The sequence below is a fragment of the Ictidomys tridecemlineatus genome, unplaced genomic scaffold (genome assembly GCF_052094955.1).
Source record: "Ictidomys tridecemlineatus isolate mIctTri1 unplaced genomic scaffold, mIctTri1.hap1 Scaffold_176, whole genome shotgun sequence".
NCBI lineage: Eukaryota > Metazoa > Chordata > Mammalia > Rodentia > Sciuridae > Ictidomys > Ictidomys tridecemlineatus.
In genome coordinates, this window is record NW_027521523.1 from 525,246 (window position 1) to 551,056 (window position 25,811).

Below are 25,811 nucleotides of genomic sequence, written 5' to 3' on the forward strand. Positions count from 1 at the left end.
CAGACAGGTGCCTTGATTGACGGGTTTCATGAAAATGATGAAGAACAGAGATGCCAGTATGGTGGGGCCTGCTGAGTAGTTGGCCTAGAGCAGTGGTGTGCAGGTGTGTGATAAAACATCTGTGGTGGGGCCATGTGGATCTGCGATGGGCTTCCAAATGGCTTGTGACTGACATGGTGCACCCAGCAGACCCTTATATGTAAAGGCATCTTGTTATATGAAGAGGTTTCAGAACAATGTTCAGAATCAGGTTGCTATGGTCAAGGGGCCACGCTCTGTAAGATAGAATCATGGTTGGTGCATTCTCCTAGGACCCTGACCCACCACACGTGACAGAACTCCCTCCAGCACTGTGTCCCAGTTAAACTCCTTGTATTTCGTGAAGCAAATACCAAACTCCTAGTGCAGCAGCAAGAAACACCACGAAAAGTGGAGGATGACCAAATGGCTTCAGAGTCCCCACGGGGAGACACTTAGCCCCCAATGGCCACAGTTTACCTACAAAGAGAGAATTCAGCACTTCTGCCTCATGTTCATTGGAAAATCAGAAACCATATCCTCCAGGTCACATAGATGAAGACCCAGCTTTGATGGTCTCACTATAAAAGAAGCTAAAGCTCCTGACAACAACATATATTTCAAAAGCCCATTCTCAGAGGCAGTTTCTCAAGAAGTCTTTAGGCCAGCAGAGCTCCATGTTTGTGGAGTGTTTCTCCTGTCCCTTACTTCTGGAAACTCCTCTACCACCTCCAAAGTTGTGAACTCCTGAGCATTTTTCATTCCACATATGTATTCAATGATTTTCTAACTCTTCTTCTCGAATTGCGTCTTACATGGGGCAAGGGTATTGTCAAGGCATTTTTCTGGATGATTGTGGGAAGATTTTGTGTAGAACATATTTGCATAAACATTGGACTTATTTTCCTATTTTCCATTCCAAAAACTGAATCCCTGACACTAACCCATACCCTACTAGACTCTGACTACGAATCATAATATGATAGAGAAAAATAACCCAAACAGAATAAAAATACTAGCAGTACAGAGGAGGCATGAGGCATAGTTGGACAGGCCTTTTGAATTATAAAGGGTACATGTTATGAATCCTGTCCAATGTAATAGAACTCCATGTGTTTTTAAACTTAACAAATATCTGAATTCCTGTCTCCCTTTCTTTGCACCATATTCAGCACATGTCTTTTTACATGCACATACAGAATCCTACCTGGTTTCCCAGCTACATTCTTTTGAGGTGGCTGACTTGGGAGATACAATCTGTGAGAAGAAATCACTCCTCCTAAATGCTGTTTGAACTGAAAATCAACCTATGGGTGAGCTTCCTACTTGAACAACATGATACATACATCCATGTTCAGTAAAATAAATATTTTTGGATCTTTAAATGATCTATATTTCATGATGAATTTCAATTGGCATATATATTTTTACTTCTTAATGTCTCTGTGTTTGTGTTGTGTATATATATCTATGTATATATACACACACACAGTCTCCAGATTTTTCAAAATACAAAATATATGTGTCTTATTTTACACTCCCTAAATTCATGTTCATGTATGTGGATTTATAATCAACTTTTCACAAGATTATTCTCAGAAATATTCATCCACCTGAAATACGTATTTGTTTCCTAGTACTGAAAACTAACTTCAGTGAATGGTGAATAGAAGTCCTAACATTTCTTCAGTAACTGACCCTGTTTAACATCAATGCAAGTAGACTCCTATGGGACATGATGTGTATTTAGACATTTATTTTTATTCAACACTGGCACATTACTATTTCTTCACTTGATGCACATCATAGGATATATATTTCATCCTCATGTTCACAAATTTCTAGGCATTTGGTTCACTTTCCATCAAATCCTGCTTCAGAACACATGTATTCCTCCATGTTTCTTGACTGGTCTTTTCATGAGACTTCTTTCCAAGCATATTATTTTGGATTTCCATAATCACTTTGGAACCAAAACTCACACACCCCTCATGGTAAACCATCACCCTAATATTACCATTAGATGTATAACTGGTTGGAATGAATGATCCTGTATCAATATAAGATTTCCTATATATTTTCAGATATCAATTCAATCCATTATTTAAATTGGAACCAGTTATATTCTTTATTCACAATGTGGTCTATTCATGCATTATCTCTATACACATAGACCCTGGGTATACCTAATTGTACCCCCGAATGCTAATTTATACGTCTTCTATACATTGCTCCCACAAATATTTGAAGAAATACTCAAGTCACCTGATCTACATATATATTTTATCACAGTGATATTCTGGACACAAAATGCAAAGGTCACACTTATGATTGTACCAAAGCCTAATTGGAAAGTTAGCATGGATTACTAAAACCATCCTTGTCCAGGTTGCCTAATGCTCTCAAATGTCAATCCTATTGGTGACTACACATTTGTTTCTGCCTTAGATTATATATTCAACCTCAACCCTGTTGACAATGTCAAATCCTATCACTCACTTTATACTTTTCCTGATTTCCTAATGTCTATATTCATATCTGCTTTCCTACATATCTTCCCCAGTTCATCATTGTGACTGACTCTTCACATGTGCTGACATTTACATTCACTCTCTAACAGACACCCTATTGCTAAAGAACTTTTGGTCCAAATATTATACCCACTCTTCTTCCTAAACCTACTGACTATCTTCCTAATCCTACCTACTATCCCTTTTTGACTGGATCTTCTCTTCTACATTCAATCATCCAAGGTACAAGGTCCTATGCCATTGTATATGGATTTGTCAGAGACATCTGTACAGAATGTAATTCAAAGCTAAGTATTTCAATCAAGGGCCCAATGCCCTTCTGGCCTTCAAATCTTACTTAGATTTCTGTTTTCATACATATATTTCACCTCTATATTATTATAAATATCACAGGTTCCCAATACCATTCTTCATCCAGCAGAATGAATTCTAACCCAAATCAAACATGTTCTTAACCCCAAGCATTTACTTTTCCCTCAATCTAACTTTACAGAAGAGCAGGGACAGATTTGGTCTTACAATACAGGAATGTAGGGGATCTTCCACCTGCTGAGAATCTCAAAGGTCCATGCAGAAATGATCCCTGGAGAAGATGTAGGCCGCCAGGAAGGACCTGAGAGAGCAGAAGTCATCTTCTGTGGCAAACAACCAGGTCAGGATGAAAAGATGTGTCTGAATGAGCCTCTCTCTTCTTTATGTAGACAATATGGACCAAACCAGGCCTGTGTGGAGAGCTTTTCCTGGGTTCCTATGGTTGATATACCATTCTAACTTGTGAAAGTGTCACAGGAAACAGGGGGAAGCCTCCATCTCATGGGACCCTTGGAAGCAACAGAGTGGTTTCCAAGGCAGTGACCTCATTCAGTTCCTGAAGGAAGTGACCTCACCACACTTCCTTGGTGATGGAACTCTCTGAACTTGGGATCCAGGAAGCCAGGCACCCAGAGGCAGTCCCAGTGCCAGTCCCAGTGGGCTCACTTGTTAAGATTTACCGAGGACAGAGTCAGTCTTTCTTGGTACCTACAGATGTGAGGATGGCCAATTGCCAAGAAAGCTCTGAAGGGGGTCTTTCCTGAGAAAGCAGGTAGTGGCTCACCCCTGGCTCCTGATAACTTCACAGAATTGGCCAAGGAGTCCAGATCTGATACAGGACAGGCCATTTCGGGGGAACATAGTATGGCCCACCAGTCAGAGGACAATGCGGGTAGTCACAGACCTACTTGGGGGAAAGAGGTGGCTTTGTGGGTGTGGGTGTGAGTCTGTGGTTTGGTCTCATGTTCTGAGAAGAGCTAGGAAAGGCGGTTTGTCTGGTTTGGAGTGGACTGTTTCTAGCAAGTCTTTTGACAAGGCGAGTGTTGCTATGTCTGTGTATCGCACTGTGTCCATGGTTGTAGACATTAGAAAAGAGAATGCATCAATGGATGTGTCCTGTCTAGTAGAAAGCTTCCAGCATTCATCCTGCCCAATTTATGAATGGACTGGGGCTTGCCTTATCCATGGGCAAAACCTACTATCTTCCTAAATTTCTGGTTTTTTCCTGAATTCTGGCCCCTCTTCAGAATAGGCTCATGGTTTTGTGTCCAAGATATGTACCACCTCCAAGCTTGGTGACATTGCCATGTACTAGATAGCTGAAATGAATAGTGAGCATCTCAGAAAACTCAGATATCAGTGGGCCCATTAAAGTCTCAGTGGAGAAACCCTGCTTTGGGCCTTTTGCTTACCTATTGTTCTGTTTCCCTGGATGTCAGCAAGGTCTTTGCCTCAGGACACCCCTTTGTGAAGCCTGAAGAAAACAGTTTTCAAATGCAAACAAACGGGCATCACTTGTGGCTCTTTGCTTAATTGCTTTGCAAATGGATGTGTCTGAATCAGCCTCTTGGCCCTGTGTAAGGCTGTGGCTTAGATTGTCAGCACCTGATGGATCTCAAGAAAGATCCCATATGTGCATCCATAGCCAATATGGCAAAAAAGCAGTCAATGTGGATGAAGTCTCTTGCCTTCCTCTGTAAGGTTCCTGTCCTCCATCAAGTGAGAATAGGGATCCTTTGGGTCAAATGAGTTTTTCAAAGCCCTGCAGAGGCTAGCCATTATGTGCTTGGGTTTTCTCATGACTCCAATTCACACAAAGAATCTATACCCCAAGATCAGCAGGCCTCCAAGCGGAGAAGCTGAGCAGTATTAAAGGCAGGCCTATTTGATCACTCCTGGTTCAAAGGAAGGGTGTCCAGGCCACCCTGACATTAGGCAAATGATGGGCAAGGGAGCTTATTGTGGACACTGTCTTAGGCTGCGCCCCTCATGGAAACCTCCAACCAGAGGTTATGAGTATTGACTATATGGAAGAAGATGAGGGCCTTTTGGCAGTGTTTTGGTTTGAATTGTGGTCATTTGTGTGGCGGTGGAAGAGAGGACTGGGTCCGCCTGGGCTTGAACTCTGGTGTGATTCCCTTGGAGACTGAGTTCTGGAACTGAACTCAGAGAAGTATTGCCATGAATTGAGTTGGGATTTTCCGAGGCCACTCATGAGAGCCCCCCCTGGAAACTGAGATCAAAGCCCAGGGTGACTTTCCACAGAACACTGGGAATCTCAGCCAGGATATCACATGATTTTATTCTTAAAGACCTGGCAGCCATAGTTGAGAGTCAAAACACACATGGACCTCACATTGTACACCTCAGTGGGCCTGGTTTCATGTGACGTTTTGGCCACTCTTTGGGAAGCCTTGTTTGTTAGAGTTCTCCAGAGATTTCATTGAAATGATCTTTCTCACCATTTAATGGTTCCTGAATGAATGGAAACCCACAGTGCCTCCAACTTCATCCTTTAAAAACGGCTAGATAAATACCATGCAATCTTTGAAATTCCCATGACCAGGTGGCACTGGAGAACCTTTGGATGTCCTGTTGCTGATCATGAGTGTACCAGACAGGTGCCTTGATTGACGGGTTTCATGAAAATGATGAAGAACAGAGATGCCAGTATGGTGGGGCCTGCTGAGTAGTGGGCCTAGAGCAGTGGTGTGCAGGTGTGTGATAAAACATCTGTGGTGGGGCCATGTGGATCTGCGATGGGCTACCAAATGGCTTGTGACTGACATGGTGCACCCAGCAGACCCTTATATGTAAAGGCATCTTGTTATATGAAGAGGTTTCAGAACAATGTTCAGAATCAGGTTGCTATGGTCAAGGGGCCACGCTCTGTAAGATAGAATCATGGTTGGTGCATTCTCCTAGGACCCTGACCCACCACACGTGACAGAACTCCCTCCAGCACTGTGTCCCAGTTAAACTCCTTGTATTTCGTGAAGCAAATACCAAAACTCCTAGTGCAGCAGCAAGAAACACCACGAAAAGTGGAGGATGACCAAATGGCTTCAGAGTCCCCACGGGGAGACACTTAGCCCCCAATGGCCACAGTTTACCTACAAAGAGAGAATTCAGCACTTCTGCCTCATGTTCATTGGAAAATCAGAAACCATATCCTCCAGGTCACATAGATGAAGACCCAGCTTTGATGGTCTCACTACAAAAGAAGCTAAAGCTCCTGACAAGAACATATATTTCAAAAGCCCATTCTCAGAGGCAGTTTCTCAAGAAGTCTTTAGGCCAGCGGAGCTCCATGTTTGTGGAGTGTTTCTCCTGTCCCTTACTTCTGGAAACTCCTCTACCACCTCCAAAGTTGTGAACTCCTGAGCATTTTTCATTCCACATATGTATTCAATGATTTTCTAACTCTTCTTCTCGAATTGCGTCTTACATGGGGCAAGGGTATTGTCAAGGCATTTTTCTGGATGATTGTGGGAAGATTTTGTGGAGAACATATTTGCATAAACATTGGATTTATTTTCCTATTTTCCATTCCAAAAACTGAATCCCTGACACTAACCCATACCCTACTAGACTCTGACTACGAATCATAATATGATAGAGAAAAATAACCCAAACAGAATAAAAATACTAGCAGTTCAGAGGAGGCATGAGGCGTAGTTGGACAGGCCTTTTGAATTATAAAGGGTACATGTTATGAATCTAGTCCAATGTAATAGATCTCCATGTGTTTTTAAACTTAACAAATATGTGAATTCCTGTCTCCCTTTCTTTGCAGCCTATTCGGCACATGGCTTTTTACATGCACATACAGAATCCTACCTGGTTTCCCAGCTACATTCTTTTGAGGTGGCTGACTTGGCAGATACAATCTGTGAGAAGAAATCACTCCTCCTAAATGCTGTTTGAACTGAAAATCAACCTATGGGTGAGCTTCCTACTTGAACAACATGATACATACATCCATGTTCAGTAAAATAAATATTTTTGGATCTTTAAATCATATATATTTCATGATCAATTTCAATTGGCATATATATTTTTACTTCTTAATGTCTCTGTGTTTGTGTTTGTGTATATATATCTATGTATATATACACACACACACTCTCCAGATTTTTCAAAATATAAAATATATGTGTCTTATTTTACACTCCCTAAATTCATGTTCATGTATGTGGATTTATAATCAACTTTTCACAAGATTATTCTCAGAAATATTCATCCACCTGAAATACGTATTTGTTTCCTAGTACTGAAAACTAACTTCAGTGAATGGTGAATAGAAGTCCTAACATTTCTTCAGTAACTGACCCTGTTTAACATCAATGCAAGTAGACTCCTATGGGACATGATGTGTATTTAGACATTTATTTTTATTCAACACTGGCACATTACTATTTCTTCACTTGATACACATCATAGGATATATATTTCATCCTCATGTTCACAAATTTCTAGGCATTTGGTTCACTTTCCATCAAATCCTGCTTCAGAACACATGTATTCCTCCATGTTTCTTGACTGGTCTTTTCATGAGACTTCTTTCCAAGCATATTATTTTGGATTTCCATAATCACTTTGGAACCAAAACTCACACACCCCTCATGGTAATCCATCACCCTAATATTTCCATTTGATGTGTAACTGGTTGGAATGAATGATCCTGTATCAATATAAGATTTCCTATATATTTTCAGATATCAATTCAATCCATTATTTAAATTGGAACCAGTTATATTCTTTATTCACAGTGTGGTCTATTCATGCATTTTCTCTATACTCATAGACCCTGGGTATACCTATTTGTACCCCCGAATGCTAATTTATACGTCTTCAATACATTGCTCCCAAAAATAGTTGAAGAAATACTCATGTCACCTGATCTACATATATATTTTATCACAGTGATATTCTGGACACAAAATGCAAAGGTCACACTTATGATTGTACCAAAGCCTAATTGGAAAGTTAGCATGGATTACTAAAACCATCCTTGTCCAGGTTGCCTAATGCTCTCAAATGTCAATCCTATTGGTGACTACACATTTGTTTCTGCCTTAGATTATATATTCAACCTCAACCCTGTTTAAAATGTCAAAGCCTATCACTCACTTTATACTTTTCCTGATTTCCTAATGTCTATATTCATATCTGCTTTCCTACATATCTTCCCCAGTTCATCATTGTGACTGACTCTTCACATGTGCTGACATTTACATTCACTCTCTAACAGACACCCTATTGCTAAAGAACTTTTGGTCCAAATATTATACCCACTCTTCTTCCTAAACCTACTGACTATCTTCCTAATCCTACCTACTATCCCTTTTTGACTGGATCTTCTCTTCTACATTCAATCATCCAAGGTACAAGGTCCTATGCCATTGTATATGGATTTGTCAGAGACATCTGTACAGAAAGTAATTCAAAGCTAAGTATTTCAATCAAGGGCCCAATGCCCTTCTGGCCTTCAAATCTTACTTAGATTTCTGTTTTCATACATATATTTCACCTCTATATTATTATAAATATCACAGGTTCCCAATACCATTCTTCATCCAGCAGAATGATTTCTAACCCAAATCGAACATGTTCTTAACCCCAAGCATTTACTTTTCCCTCAATCTAACTTTACAGAAGAGCAGGGACAGAGTTGGTCTTACAATACAGGAATGTAGGGGATCTTCCACCTGCTGAGAACCTCAAAGGTCCATGCAGAAATGATCCCTGGAGAAGATGTAGGCAGCCAGGAAGGACCTGAGAGAGCAGAAGTCATCTTCTGTGGCAAACAACCTGGTCAGGATGAAAAGATGTGTCTGAATGAGCCTCTCTCTTCTTAATGTAGACAAGATGGACCAAACCAGGCCTGTGTGGAGAGCTTTTCCTGGGTGCCTATGGTTGATATACCATTCTAACTTGTGAAAGTGTCACAGGAAGCAGGGGGCAGCCTCCATCACATGGGACCCTTGGAAGCAACAGAGTGGTTTCCAAGGCAGTGACCTCATTCAGTTCCTGAAGGAAGTGACCTCACCACACTTCCTTGGTGATGGAACTCTCTGAACTTGGGATCCAGGAAGCCAGGCACCCAGAGGCAGTCCCAGTGCCAGTCCCAGTGGGCTCACTTGTTTGGATTTACCTAGGACAGAGTCACTCTTTCTTGGTACCTACAGATGTGAGGATGGCCAATTGCCAAGAAAGCTCTGAAGGGGGTCTTTCCTGAGAAAGCAGGTAGTGGCTCTGCCCTGGCTCCTGATAACTTCACAGAATTGGCCAAGGAGTCCAGATCTGAGACAGGACAGGCCATTTCGGGGGAACATAGTATGGCCCACCTGTCAGAGGACACTGCGGGTAGTCACAGACCTACTTGGGGGAAGGAGGTGGCTTTGTGGGTGTGGGTGTGAGTCTGTGGTTTGGTCTCATGTTCTGAGAAGAGCTAGGAAAGGCGGTTTGTTTGGTTTGGAGTGGACTGTTTCTAGCAAGTCTTTTGACAAGGCGAGTGTTGCTATGTCTGTGTATCGCACTGTGTCCGTGGTTGTAGACATTAGAAAAGAGAATGCATCAATGGATGTGTCCTGTCTAGTAGAAAGCTTCCAGCATTCATCCTGCCCAATTTATGAATGGACTGGGGCTTGCCTTATCCATGGGCAAAACCTACTATCTTCCTAAATTTCTGGTTTTTTCCTGAATTCTGGCCCCTCTTCAGAATAGGCTCATGGTTTTGCGTCCAAGATATGTACCACCTCCAAGCTTGGTGACATTGCCATGTACTAGATAGCTGAAATGAATAGTGAGCATCTCAGAAAACTCAGATATCAGTGTGCCCATTAAGTTCTCAGTGGAGAAACCCTGCTTTGGGACTTTTGCTTACCTATTGTTCTGTTTCCCTGGATGTCAGCAAGGTCTTTGCCTCAGGACACCCCTTTGTGAAGCCTGAAGAAAACAGTTTTCAAATGCAAACGAACGGGCATCACTTGTGGCTCTTTGCTTAATTCCTTGCAAAGGGATGTGTCTGAATCAGCCTCTTGGCCCTGTGTAAGGCTGTGGCTTAGATTGTCAGCACCTGATGGATCTCAAGAAAGATCCCATATGTGCATCCATAGCCAATATGGCAAAAAAGCAGTCAATGTGGATGAAGTCTCTTGCCTTCCTCTGTAAGGTTCCTGTCCTCCATCAAGTGAGAATAGGGATCCTTTGGGTCAAATGAGTTTTTCAAAGCCCTGCAGAGGCTAGCCATTATGTGCTTGGGTTTTCTCATGACTCCAATTCACACAAAGAATCTATACCCCAAGATCAGCAGGCCTCCAAGCGGAGAAGCTGAGCAGTATTAAAGGCAGGCCTATTTGATCACTCCTGGTTCAAAGGAAGGGTGTCCAGGCCACCCTGACATTAGGCAAATGATGGGCAAGGGAGCTTATTGTGGACACTGTCTTAGGCTGCGCCCCTCATGGAAACCTCCAGCCAGAGGTTATGAGTACTGTCTATATGGAAGAAGATGAGGGCCTTTTGGCAGTGTTTTGGTTTGAATTGTGGTCATTTGTGTGGCGGTGGAAGAGAGGACTGGGTCCGCCTGGGCTTGAACTCTGGTGTGATTCCCTTGGAGACTGAGTTCTGGAACTGAACTCAGAGAAGTATTGCCATGAATTGAGTTGGGATTTTCCGAGGCCACTCATGAGAGCCCCCCCTGGAAACTGAGATCGAAGCCCAGGGTGACTTTCCACAGAACACTGGGAATCTCAGCCAGGATATCACATGATTTTATTCTTAAAGACCTGGCAGCCATAGTTGAGAGTCAAAACACACATGGACCTCACATTGTACACCTCAGTGGGCCTGGTTTCATGTGACGTTTTGGCCACTCTTTGGGAAGCCTTGTTTGTTAGAGTTCTCCAGAGATTTCATTGAAATGATCTTTCTCACCATTTAATGGTTCCTGAATGAATGGAAACCCACAGTGCCTCCAACTTCATCCTTTAAAAACGGCTAGATAAATACCATGCAATCTTTGAAATTCCCATGACCAGGTGGCACTGGAGAACCTTTGGATGTCCTGTTGCTGATCATGAGTGTACCAGACAGGTGCCTTGATTGACGGGTTTCATGAAAATGATGAAGAACCGAGATGCCAGTATGGTGGGGCCTGCTGAGTAGTGGGCCTAGAGCAGTGGTGTGCAGGTGTGTGATAAAACATCTGTGGTGGGGCCATGTGGATCTGCGATGGGCTTCCAAATGGCTTGTGACTGACATGGTGCACCCAGCAGACCCTTAAATGTAAAGGCATCTTGTTATATGAAGAGGTTTCAGAACAATGTTCAGAATCAGGTTGCTATGGTCAAGGGGCCATGCTCTGTAAGATAGAATCATGGTTGGTGCATTCTCCTAGGACCCTGACCCACCACACGTGACAGAACTCCCTCCAGCACTGTGTCCCAGTTAAACTCCTTGTATTTCGTGAAGCAAATACCAAACTCCTAGTGCAGCAGCAAGAAACACCACGAAAAGTGGAGGATGACCAAATGGCTTCAGAGTCCCCACGGGGAGACACTTAGCCCCCAATGGCCACAGTTTACCTACAAAGAGAGAATTCAGCACTTCTGCCTCATGTTCATTGGAAAATCAGAAACCATATCCTCCAGGTCACATAGATGAAGACCCAGCTTTGATGGTCTCACTACAAAAGAAGCTAAAGCTCCTGACAACAACATATATTTCAAAAGCCCATTCTCAGAGGCAGTTTCTCAAGAAGTCTTTAGGCCAGCAGAGCTCCATGTTTGTGGAGTGTTTATCGTGTCCCTTACTTCTGGAAACTCCTCTACCACCTCCAAAGTTGTGAACTCCTGAGCATTTTTCATTCCACATATGTATTCAATGATTTTCTAACTCTTCTTCTCGAATTGCGTCTTACATGGGGCAAGGTTATTGTCAAGGCATTTTTCTGGATGATTGTGGGAAGATTTTGTGTAGAACATATTTGCATAAACATTGGATTTATTTTCCTATTTTCCATTCCAAAAACTGAATCCCTGACACTACCCCATACCCTACTAGACTCTGACTACGAATCATAATATGATAGAGAAAAATAACCCAAACAGAATAAAAATACTAGCAGTTAAGAGGAGGCATGATGCGTAGTTGGACAGGCCTTTTGAATTATAAAGGGTACATGTTATGAATCTAGTCCAATGTAATAGATCTCCATGTGTTTTTAAACTTAACAAATATGTGGATTCCTGTCTCCCTTTCTTTGCAGCCTATTCGGCACATGTCTTTTTACATGCACATACAGAATCCTACCTGGTTTCCCAGCTACATTCTTTTGAGGTGGCTGACTTGGCAGATACAATCTCTGAGAAGAAATCACTCCTCCTAAATGCTGTTTGAACTGAAAATCAACCTATGGGTGAGCTTCCTACTTGAACAACATGATACATACATCCATGTTCAGTAAAATAAATATTTTTGGATCTTTAAATGATATATATTCCATGATGAATTTCAATTGGCATATATATTTTTACTTCTTAATGTCTCTGTGTTTGTGTTTGTGTATATATATCTATGTATATATACACACACACACTCTCCAGATTTTTCAAAATATAAAATATATGTGTCTTATTTTACACTCCCTAAATTCATGTTCATGTATGTGGATTTATAATCAACTTTCAGAAGCTTATTCTCAGAAATATTCATCCACCTGAAATACGTATTTGTTTCCTAGTACTGAAAACTAACTTCAGTGAATGGTGAATAGAAATCCTAACATTTCTTCAGTAACTGACCCTATTTAACATCAATGCAAGTAGACTCCTATGGGACATGATGTGTATTTAGACATTTATTTTTATTCAACACTGGTACATTACTATTTCTTCAGTTGATGCACATCATAGGATATATATTTCATCCTCATGTTCACAAATTTCTATGCATTTGGTTCACTTTCAATCAAATCCTGCTTCAGAACACATGTATTCCTCCATGTTTCTTGACTGGTCTTTTCATGAGACTTCTTTCCAAGAATATTATTTTGGATTTCCATAATCACTTTGGAACCAAAACTCACACACCCCTCATGGTAAACCATCACCCTAATATTACCATTAGATGTATAACTGGTTGGAATGAATGATCCTGTATCAATATAAGATTTCCTATATATTTTCAGATATCAATTCAATCCATTATTTAAATTGGAACCAGTTATATTCTTTATTCACAGTGTGGTCTATTCATGCATTATCTCTATACTCATAGACCCTGGGTATACCTATTTGTACCCCCGAATGCTAATTTATACGTCTTCAATACATTGCTCCCAAAAATAGTTGAAGAAATACTCATGTCACCTGATCTACATATATATTTTATCACAGTGATATTCTGGACACAAAATGCAAAGGTCACACTTATGATTGTACCAAAGCCTAATTGGAAAGTTAGCATGGATTACTAAAACCATCCTTGTCCAAGTTTCCTAATGCTCTCAAATGTCAATCCTATTGGTGACTGCACATTTGTTTCTGCCTTAGATTATATATTTAACCTCAACCCTGTTGAAAATGTCAAATCCTATCACTCACTTTATACTTTTCCTGATTTCCTAATGTCTATATTTATATATGCTTTCCTACATATCTTCCCCAGTTCATCATTGTGACTGACTCTTCACATGTGCTGACATTTACATTCACTCTCTAACAGACACCCTATTGCTAAAGAACTTTTGGTCTAAATATTATACCCACTCTTCTTCCTAAACCTACTGACTATCTTCCTAATCCTACCTACTATCCCTTTTTGACTGGATCTTCTCTTCTACATTCAATCATCCAAGGTACAAGGTCCTATGCCATTGTATATGGATTTGTCAGAGACATCTGTACAGAATGTAATTCAAAGCTAAGTATTTCAATCAAGCTCCCAATGCCCTTCTGGCCTTCAAATCTTACTTAGATTTCTGTTTTCATACATATATTTCACCTCTATATTATTATAAATATCACAGGTTCACAATACCATTCTTCATCCAGCAGAATGATTTCTAACCCAAATCGAACATGTTCTTAACCCCAAGCATTTACTTTTCCCTAAATCTAACTTTACAGAAGAGCAGGGACAGAGTTGGTCTTACAATACAGGAATGTAGGGGAACTTCCACCTGCTGAGAAACTCAAAGGTCCATGCAGAAATGATCCCTGGAGAAGATGTAGGCAGCCAGGAAGGACCTGAGAGAGCAGAAGTCATCTTCTGTGGCAAACAACCTGGTCAGGATGAAAAGATGTGTCTGAATGAGCCTCTCTTTTCTAATGTAGACAATATGGACCAAACCAGGCCTGTGTGGAGAGCTTTTCCTGGGTGCCTATGGTTGATATACCATTCTAACTTGTGAAAGTGTCACAGGAAGCAGGGGCAGCCTCCATCTCATGGGAACCTTGGAAGCAACAGTTAGGACAGAGTGGTTTCCAAGGCAGTGACCTCATTCAGTTCCTGAAGGAAGTGACCTCACCACACTTTCTTGGTGATGGAACTCTCTGAACTTGGGATCCAGGAAGCCAGGCACCCAGAGGCAGTCCCAGTGCCAGTCCCAGTGGGCTCACTTGTTTGGATTTACAGAGGACAGAGTCAGTCTTTTTTGGTACCTAAAGATGTGAGTATGGCCAATTGCCAAGAAAGCTCTGAAGGGGGTCTTTCCTGAGAAAGCAGGTAGTGGCTCACCCCTGGCTCCTGATAACTTCACAGAATTGGCCAAGGAGTCCAGATCTGAGACAGGACAGGCCATTTCGGGGGAACATAGTATGGCCCACCTGCCAGAGGACACTGCGGGTAGTCACAGACCTACTTCGGGGAAGGAGGTGGCTTTGTGGGTGTGGGTGTGAGTCTGTGGTTTGGTCTCATGTTCTGAGAAGAGCTAGGAAAGGCGGTTTGTTTGGTTTGGAGTGGACTGTTTCTAGCAAGTCTTTTGACAAGGCGAGTGTTGCTATGTCTGTGTATCGCACTGTGTCCGTGGTTGTAGACATTAGAAAAGAGAATGCATCAATGGATGTGTCCTGTCTAGTAGAAAGCTTCCAGCATTCATCCTGCCCAATTTATGAATGGACTGGAGCTTGCCTTATCCATGGGCAAAACCTACTATCTTCCTAAATTTCTGGTTTTTTCCTGAATTCTGGCCCCTCTTCAGAATAGGCTCATGGTTTTGTGTCCAAGATATGTACCACCTCCAAGCTTGGTGACATTGCCATGTACTAGATAGCTTAAATGAATAGTGAGCATCTCAGAAAACTCAGATATCAGAGGGCCCATTAAGTTCTCAGTGGAGAAACCCTGCTTTGGGCCTTTTGCTTACCTATTGTTCTGTTTCCCTGGATGTCAGCAAGGTCTTTGCCTCAGGACACCCCTTTGTGAAGCCTGAAGGAAACAGTTTTCAAATGCAAACGAACAGGCATCACTTGTGGCTCTTTGCTTAATTGCTTTGCAAAGGGATGTGTCTGAATCAGCCTCTTGGCCCTGTGTAAGGCTGTGGCTTAGATTGTCAGCACCTGATGGATCTCAAGAAAGATCCCATATGTGCATCCATAGCCAATATGGCAAAAAAGCAGTCAATGTGGATGAAGTCTCTTGCCTTCCTCTGTAAGGTTCCTGTCCTCCATCAAGTGAGAATAGGGATCCTTTGGGTCAAATGAGTTTTTCAAAGCCCTGCAGAGGCTAGCCATTATGTGCTTGGGTTTTCTCATGACTCCAATTCACACAAAGAATCTATACTCCAAGATCAGCAGGCCTCCAAGCGGAGAAGCTGAGCAGTATTAAAGGCAGGCCTATTTGATCACTCCTGGTTCAAAGGAAGGGTGTCCAGGCCACCCTGACATTAGGCAAATGATGGGCAAGGGAGCTTATTGTGGACACTGTCTTAGGCTGCGCCCCTCATGGAAACCTCCAGCCAGAGGTTATGAGTATTGTCTATATGGAAGAAGATGAGGGCCTTTTGGCAGTGTTTTGGTTTGAATTGTGGTCATTTGTGTGGCGGTGGAAGAGAGGACTGGGTCCGCCTGGGCTTGAACTCTGGTGTGATTCCCTTGGAGACTGAGTTCTGGAACTGAACTCAGAGAAGTATTGCCATGAATTGAGTTGGGATTTTCCGAGGCCACTCATGAGAGCCCCCCCTGGAAACTGAGATCGAAGCCCAGGGTGACTTTCCACAGAACACTGGGAATCTCAGCCAGGATATCACATGATTTTATTCTTAAAGACCTGGCAGCCATAGTTGAGAGTCAAAACACACATGGACCTCACATTGTACACCTCAGTGGGCCTGGTTTCATGTGACGTTTTGGCCACTCTTTGGGAAGCCTTGTTTGTTAGAGTTCTCCAGAGATTTCATTGAAATGATCTTTCTCACCATTTAATGGTTCCTGAATGAATGGAAACCCACAGTGCCTCCAAATTCATCCTTTAAAAACGGCTAGATAAATACCATGCAATCTTTGAAATTCCCATGACCAGGTGGCACTGGAGAACCTTTGGATGTCCTGTTGCTGATCATGAGTGTACCAGACAGGTGCCTTGATTGACGGGTTTCATGAAAATGATGAAGAACAGAGATGCCAGTATGGTGGGGCCTGCTGAGTAGTGGGCCTAGAGCAGTGGTGTGCAGGTGTGTGATAAAACATCTGTGGTGGGGCCATGTGGATCTGCGATGGGCTTCCAAATGGCTTGTGACTGACACGGTGCACCCAGCAGACTTTTATATGTAAAGGCATCTTGTTATATGAAGAGGTTTCAGAACAATGTTCAGAATCAGGTTGCTATGGTCAAGGGGCCACGCTCTGTAAGATAGAATCATGGTTGGTGCATTCTCCTAGGACCCTGACCCACCACACGTGACAGAACTCCCTCCAGCACTGTGTCCCAGTTAAACTCCTTGTATTTCGTGAAGCAAATACCAAACTCCTAGTGCAGCAGCAAGAAACACCACGAAAAGTGGAGGATGACCAAATGGCTTCAGAGTCCCCACGGGGAGACACTTAGCCCCCAATGGCCAAACTTTACCTACAAAGAGAGAATTCAGCACTTCTGCCTCATGTTCATTGGAAAATCAGAAACCATATCCTCCAGGTCACATAGATGAAGACCCAGCTTTGATGGTCTCACTACAAAAGAAGCTAAAGCTCCTGACAAGAACATATATTTCAAAAGCCCATTCTCAGAGGCAGTTTCTCAAGAAGTCTTTAGGCCAGCGGAGCTCCATGTTTGTGGAGTGTTTCTCCTGTCCCTTACTTCTGGAAACTCCTCTACCACCTCCAAAGTTGTGAACTCCTGAGCATTTTTCATTCCACATATGTATTCAATGATTTTCTAACTCTTCTTCTCGAATTGCGTCTTACATGGGGCAAGGGTATTGTCAAGGCATTTTTCTGGATGATTGTGGGAAGATTTTGTGGAGAACATATTTGCATAAACATTGGATTTATTTTCCTATTTTCCATTCCAAAAACTGAATCCCTGACACTAACCCATACCCTACTAGACTCTGACTACGAATCATAATATGATAGAGAAAAATAACCCAAACAGAATAAAAATACTAGCAGTTCAGAGGAGGCATGAGGCGTAGTTGGACAGGCCTTTTGAATTATAAAGGGTACATGTTATGAATCCAGTCCAATGTAATAGATCTCCATGTGTTTTTAAACTTAACAAATATGTGAATTCCTGTCTCCCTTTCTTTGCAGCCTATTCGGCACATGGCTTTTTACATGCACATACAGAATCCTACCTGGTTTCCCAGCTACATTCTTTTGAGGTGGCTGACTTGGCAGATACAATCTGTGAGAAGAAATCACTCCTCCTAAATGCTGTTTGAACTGAAAATCAACCTATGGGTGAGCTTCCTACTTGAACAACATGATACATACATCCATGTTCAGTAAAATAAATATTTTTGGATCTTTAAATCATATATATTTCATGATCAATTTCAATTGGCATATATATTTTTACTTCTTAATGTCTCTGTGTTTGTGTTTGTGTATATATATCTATGTATATATACACACACACACTCTCCAGATTTTTCAAAATATAAAATATATGTGTCTTATTTTACACTCCCTAAATTCATGTTCATGTATGTGGATTTATAATCAACTTTTCACAAGATTATTCTCAGAAATATTCATCCACCTGAAATACGTATTTGTTTCCTAGTACTGAAAACTAACTTCAGTGAATGGTGAATAGAAGTCCTAACATTTCTTCAGTAACTGACCCTGTTTAACATCAATGCAAGTAGACTCCTATGGGACATGATGTGTATTTAGACATTTATTTTTATTCAACACTGGCACATTACTATTTCTTCACTTGATACACATCATAGGATATATATTTCATCCTCATGTTCACAAATTTCTAGGCATTTGGTTCACTTTCCATCAAATCCTGCTTCAGAACACATGTATTCCTCCATGTTTCTTGACTGGTCTTTTCATGAGACTTCTTTCCAAGCATATTATTTTGGATTTCCATAATCACTTTGGAACCAAAACTCACACACCCCTCATGGTAATCCATCACCCTAAGATTTCCATTTGATGTGTAACTGGTTGGAATGAATGATCCTGTATCAATATAAGATTTCCTATATATTTTCAGATATCAATTCAATCCATTATTTAAATTGGAAACAGTTATATTCTTTATTCACAGTGTGGTCTATTCATGCATTATCTCTATACTCATAGACCCTGGGTATACCTATTTGTACCCCCGAATGCTAATTTATACGTCTTCAATACATTGCTCCCAAAAATAGTTGAAGAAATACTCATGTCACCTGATCTACATATATATTTTATCACAGTGATATTCTGGACACAAAATGCAAAGGTCACACTTATGATTGTACCAAAGCCTAATTGGAAAGTTAGCATGGATTACTAAAACCATCCTTGTCCAGGTTGCCTAATGCTCTCAAATGTCAATCCTATTGGTGACTACACATTTGTTTCTGCCTTAGATTATATATTCAACCTCAACCCTGTTTAAAATGTCAAAGCCTATCACTCACTTTATACTTTTCCTGATTTCCTAATGTCTATATTCATATCTGCTTTCCTACATATCTTCCCCAGTTCATCATTGTGACTGACTCTTCACATGTGCTGACATTTACATTCACTCTCTAACAGACACCCTATTGCTAAAGAACTTTTGGTCCAAATATTATACCCACTCTTCTTCCTAAACCTACTGACTATCTTCCTAATCCTACCTACTATCCCTTTTTGACTGGATCTTCTCTTCTACATTCAATCATCCAAGGTACAAGGTCCTATGCCATTGTATATGGATTTGTCAGAGACATCTGTACAGAAAGTAATTCAAAGCTAAGTATTTCAATCAAGGGCCCAATGCCCTTCTGGCCTTCAAATCTTACTTAGATTTCTGTTTTCATACATATATTTCACCTCTATATTATTATAAATATCACAGGTTCCCAATACCATTCTTCATCCAGCAGAATGATTTCTAACCCAAATCGAACATGTTCTTAACCCCAAGCATTTACTTTTCCCTCAATCTAACTTTACAGAAGAGCAGGGACAGAGTTGGTCTTACAATACAGGAATGTAGGGGATCTTCCACCTGCTGAGAACCTCAAAGGTCCATGCAGAAATGATCCCTGGAGAAGATGTAGGCAGCCAGGAAGGACCTGAGAGAGCAGAAGTCATCTTCTGTGGCAAACAACCTGGTCAGGATGAAAAGATGTGTCTGAATGAGCCTCTCTCTTCTTAATGTAGACAAGATGGACCAAACCAGGCCTGTGTGGAGAGCTTTTCCTGGGTGCCTATGGTTGATATACCATTCTAACTTGTGAAAGTGTCACAGGAAGCAGGGGGCAGCCTCCATCTCATGGGACCCTTGGAAGCAACAGAGTGGTTTCCAAGGCAGTGACCTCATTCAGTTCCTGAAGGAAGTGACCTCACCACACTTCCTTGGTGATGGAACTCTCTGAACTTGGGATCCAGGAAGCCAGGCACCCAGAGGCAGTCCCAGTGCCAGTCCCAGTGGGCTCACTTGTTTGGATTTACCTAGGACAGAGTCACTCTTTCTTGGTACCTACAGATGTGCGGATGGCCAATTTCCAAGGAAGCTCTGAAGGGGGTCTTTCCTGAGAAAGCAGGTAGTGGCTCACCCCTGGCTCCTGATAACTTAACAGAATAGGCCAAGGAGTCCAGATCTGAGACAGGACAGGCCATTTCGGGGGAACATAGTATGGCCCACCTGTCAGAGGACACTGCGGGTAGTCACAGACCTACTTGGGGGAAGGAGGTGGCTTTGTGTGTGTGGGTGTGAGTCTGTGGTTTGGTCTCATGTTCTGAGAAGAGCTAGGAAAGGCGGTTTGTTTGGTTTGGAGTGGACTGTTTCTAGCAAGTCTTTTGACAAGGCGAGTGTTGCTATGTCTGTGTATCGCACTGTGTCCGTGGTTGTAGACATTAGAAAAGAGAATGCATCAATGGATGTGTCCTGTCTAGTAGAAAGCTTCCAGCATTCATCCTGCCCAATTTATGAATGGACTGGGGCTTGCCTTATCCATGGGCAAATCCTACTATCTTCCTAAATTTCTGGTTTTTTCCTGAATTCTGGCCACTCTGCAGAATAGGCTCATGGTTTTGTGTCCAAGATATGTACCACCTCCAAGCTTGGTGACATTGCCATGTACTAGATAGCTGAAATGAATAGTGAGCATCTCAGAAAACTCAGATATCAGTGGGCCCATTAAGTTCTCAGTGGAGAAACCCTGCTTTGGGCCTTTTGCTTACCTATTGTTCTGTTTCCCTGGATGTCAGCAAGGTCTTTGCCTCAGGACACCCTTTTGTGAAGCCTGAAGAAAACAGTTTTCAAATGCAAACGAACGGGCATCACTTGTGGGTCTTTGCTTAATTGCTTTGCAAAGGGATGTGTCTGAATCAGCCTCTTGGCCCTGTGTAAGGCTGTGGCTTAGATTGTCAGCACCTGATGGATCTCAAGAAAGATCCCATATGTGCATCCATAGCCAATATGGCAAAAAAGCAGTCAATGTGGATGAAGTCTCTTGCCTTCCTCTGTAAGGTTCCTGTCCTCCATCAAGTGAGAATAGGGATCCTTTGGGTCAAATGAGTTTTTCAAAGCCCTGCAGAGGCTAGCCATTATGTGCTTGGGTTTTCTCATGACTCCAATTCACACAAAGAATCTATACCCCAAGATCAGCAGGCCTCCAAGCGGAGAAGCTGAGCAGTATTAAAGGCAGGCCTATTTGATCACTCCTGGTTCAAAGGAAGGGTGTCCAGGCCACCCTGACATTAGGCAAATGATGGGCAAGGGAGCTTATTGTGGACACTGTCTTAGGCTGCGCCCCTCATGGAAACCTCCAGCCAGAGGTTATGAGTATTGTCTATATGGAAGAAGATGAGGGCCTTTTGGCAGTGTTTTGGTTTGAATTGTGGTCATTTGTGTGGCGGTGGAAGAGAGGACTGGGTCCGCCTGGGCTTGAACTCTGGTGTGATTCCCTTGGAGACTGAGTTCTGGAACTGAACTCAGAGAAGTATTGCCATGAATTGAGTTGGGATTTTCCGAGGCCACTCATGAGAGCCCCCCCTGGAAACTGAGATCGAAGCCCAGGGTGACTTTCCACAGAACACTGGGAATCTCAGCCAGGATATCACATGATTTTATTCTTAAAGACCTGGCAGCCATAGTTGAGAGTCAAAACACACATGGACCTCACATTGTACACCTCAGTGGGCCTGGTTTCATGTGACGTTTTGGCCACTCTTTGGGAAGCCTTGTTTGTTAGAGTTCTCCAGAGATTTCATTGAAATGATCTTTCTCACCATTTAATGGTTCCTGAATGAATGGAAACCCACAGTGCCTCCAACTTCATCCTTTAAAAACGGCTAGATAAATACCATGCAATCTTTGAAATTCCCATGACCAGGTGGCACTGGAGAACCTTTGGATGTCCTGTTGCTGATCATGAGTGTACCAGACAGGTACCTTGATTGACGGGTTTCATGAAAATGATGAAGAACCGAGATGCCAGTATGGTGGGGCCTGCTGAGTAGTGGGCCTAGAGCAGTGGTGTGCAGGTGTGTGATAAAACATCTGTGGTGGGGCCATGTGGATCTGCGATGGGCTTCCAAATGGCTTGTGACTGACATGGTGCACCCAGCAGACCCTTATATGTAAAGGCATCTTGTTATATGAAGAGGTTTCAGAACAATGTTCAGAATCAGGTTGCTATGGTCAAGGGGCCACGCTCTGTAAGATAGAATCATGGTTGGTGCATTCTCCTAGGACCCTGACCCACCACACGTGACAGAACTCCCTCCAGCACTGTGTCCCAGTTAAACTCCTTGTATTTCGTGAAGCAAATACCAAACTCCTAGTGCAGCAGCAAGAAACACCACGAAAAGTGGAGGATGACCAAATGGCTTCAGAGTCCTCACGGGAAGACACTTAGCCCCCAATGGCCACAGTTTACCTACAAAGAGAGAATTCAGCACTTCTGTCTCATGTTCATTGGAAAATCAGAAACCATATCCTCCAGGTCACATAGATGAAGACCCAGCTTTGATGGTCTCACTACAAAAGAAGCTAAAGCTCCTGACAACAACATATATTTGAAAAGCCCATTCTCAGAGGCAGTTTCTCAAGAAGTCTTTAGGCCAGCAGAGCTCCATGTTTGTGGAGTGTTTATCCTGTCCCTTACTTCTGGAAACTCCTCTACCACCTCCAAAGTTGTGAACTCCTGAGCATTTTTCATTCCACATATGTATTCAATGATTTTCTAACTCTTCTTCTCGAATTGCGTCTTACATGGGGCAAGGGTATTGTCAAGGCATTTTTCTGGATGATTGTGGGAAGATTTTGTGTAGAACATATTTGCATAAACATTGGATTTATTTTCCTATTTTCCATTCCAAAAACTGAATCCCTGACACTAACCCATACCCTACTAGACTCTGACTACGAATCATAATATGATAGAGAAAAATAACCCAATCAGAATAAAAATACTAGCAGTACAGAGGAGGCATGAGGCGTAGTTGGACAGGCCTTTTGAATTATAAAGGGTACATGTTATGAATCTAGTCCAATGTAATAGATCTCCATGTGTTTTTAAACTTAACAAATATGTGAATTCCTGTCTCCCTTTCTTTGCAGCCTATTCAGCACATGTCTTTTTACATGCACATACAGAATCCTACCTGGTTTCCCAGCTACATTCTTTTGAGGTGGCTGACTTGGCAGATACAATCTGTGAGAAGAAATCAGTCCTCCTAAATGCTGTTTGAACTGAAAATCAACCTATGGGTGAGCTTCCTACTTGAACAACATGATACATACATCCATGTTCAGTAAAATAAATATTTTTGGATCTTTAAATGATATATATTTCATGATGAATTTCAATTGGCATATATATTTTTACTTCTTAATGTCTCTGTGTTTGTGTTTGTGTATATATATCTATGTATATATACACACACACACTCTCCAGATTTTTCAAAATATAAAATATATGTGTCTTATTTTACACTCCCTAAATTCATGTTCATGTATGTGGATTTATAATCAACTTTTCACAAGATTATTCTCAGAAATATTCATCCACCTGAAATACGTATTTGTTTCCTAGTACTGAAAACTAACTTCAGTGAATGGTGAATAGAAATCCTAACATTTCTTCAGTAACTGACCCTATTTAACATCAATGCAAGTAGACTCCTATGGGACATGATGTATATTTGGACATTTATTTTTATTCAACACTGGCACATTACTATTTCTTCAGTTGATGCACATCATAGGATATATATTTCATCCTCATGTTCACAAATTTCTAGGCATTTGGTTCACTTTCAATCAAATCCTGCTTCAGAACACATGTATTCCTCCATGTTTCTTGACTGGTCTTTTCATGAGACTTCTTTCCAAGCATATTATTTTGGATTTCCTTAATCACTTTGGAACCAAAACTCACACACCCCTCATGGTAAACCATCACCCTAATATTACCATTAGATGTATAACTGGTTGGAATGAATGATCCTGTATCAATATAAGATTTCCTATATATTTTCAGATATCAATTCAATCCATTATTTAAATTGGAACCAGTTATATTCTTTATTCACAGTGTGGTCTATTCATGCATTATCTCTATACTCATACACCCTGGGTATACCTATTTGTACCCCCGAATGCTAATTTATACGTCTTCAATACATTGCTCCCAAAAATAGTTGAAGAAATACTCATGTCACCTGATCTACATATATATTTTATCACAGTGATATTCTGGACACAAAATGCAAAGGTCACACTTATGATTGTACCAAAGCCTAATTGGAAAGTTAGCATGGATTACTAAAACCATCCTTGTCCAGGTTGCCTAATGATCTCAAATGTCAATCCTATTGGTGACTACACATTTGTTTCTGCCTTCGATTATATATTCAACCTCAACCCTGTTGAAAATGTCAAAGCCTATCACTCACTTTATACTTTTCCTGATTTCCTAATGTCTATATTCATATCTGCTTTCCTACATATCTTCCCCAGTTCATCATTGTGACTGACTCTTCACATGTGCTGACATTTACATTCACTCTAACAGACACCCTATTGCTAAAGAACTTTTGGTCCAAATATTATACCCACTCTTCTTCCTAAACCTACTGACTATCTTCCTAATCCTACCTACTATCCCTTTTTGACTGGATCTTCTCTTCTACATTCAATCATCCAAGGTACAAGGTCCTATGCCATTGTATATGGATTTGACAGAGACATCTGTACAGAATGTAATTCAAAGCTAAGTATTCCAATCAAGGGCCCAATGCCCTTCTGGCCTTCAAATCTTACTTTGATTTCTGTTTTCATACATATATTTCACCTCTATATTATTATAAATATCACAGGTTCCCAATACCATTCTTCATCCAGCAGAATGATTTCTAACCCAAATCGAACATGTTCTTAACCCCAAGCATTTACTTTTCCCTCAATCTAACTTTACAGAAGAGCAGGGACAGAGTTGGTCTTACAATACAGGAAGGTAGGGGATCTTCCACCTGCTGAGAACCTCAAAGGTCCATGCAGAAATGATCCCTGGAGAAGATGTAGGCAGAAAGGAAGGACCTGAGAGAGCAGAAGTCATCTTCTGTGGCAAACAACCTGGTCAGGATGAAAAGATGTGTCTGAATGAGCCTCTCTCTTCTTAATGTAGACAAGATGGACCAAACCAGGCGTGTGTGGAGAGCTTTTCCTGGGTGCCTATGGTTGATATACCATTCTAACTTGTGAAAGTGTCACAGGAAGCAGGGGCAGCCTCCATCTCATGGGACCCTTGGAAGCAACAGTTAGGACAGAGTGGTTTCCAAGGCAGTGACCTCATTCAGTTCCTGAAGGAAGTGACCTCACCACACTTCCTTGGTGATGGAACTCTCTGAACTTTGGATCCAGGAAGCCAGGCACCCAGAGGCAGTCCCAGTGGCAGTTTCAGTGGGCACACTTGTTTGGATTTACCAAGGACAGAGTCAGTCTTTCTTGGTACCTACAGATGTGCGGATGGCCAATTGCCAAGGAAGCTCTGAAGGGGGTCTTTCCTGAGAAAGCAGGTAGTGGCTCACCCTTGGCTCCTGATAACTTAACAGAATAGGACAAGGAGTCCAGATCTGAGACAGGAGAGGCCATTTCGGGGGAACATAGTATGGCCCACCTGTCAGAGGACACTGCGGGTAGTCACAGACCTACTTGGGGGAAGGAGGTGGCTTTGTGGGTGTGGGTTTCAGTCTGTGGTTTGGTCTCATGTTCTGAGAAGAGCTAGGAAAGGCGGTTTGTTTGGTTTGGAGTGGACTGTTTCTAGCAAGTCTTTTGACA

General features: G+C 41.8%; 1 long non-coding RNA gene across 1 annotated transcript; it reads left to right on the forward strand.

Annotated features, from left to right (window-relative positions):
* The first annotated feature begins 1,213 nt into the window (after window positions 1–1,213).
* LOC144372860 (uncharacterized) lies at window positions 1,214–23,234 on the forward strand. The gene is made up of 5 exons (XR_013432712.1): window positions 1,214–1,331; window positions 6,658–6,807; window positions 12,133–12,282; window positions 17,615–17,764; window positions 23,091–23,234. It is a non-coding gene; the product is annotated as an uncharacterized LOC144372860 (long non-coding RNA).
* Window positions 23,235–25,811: the final 2,577 nt, after the last annotated feature.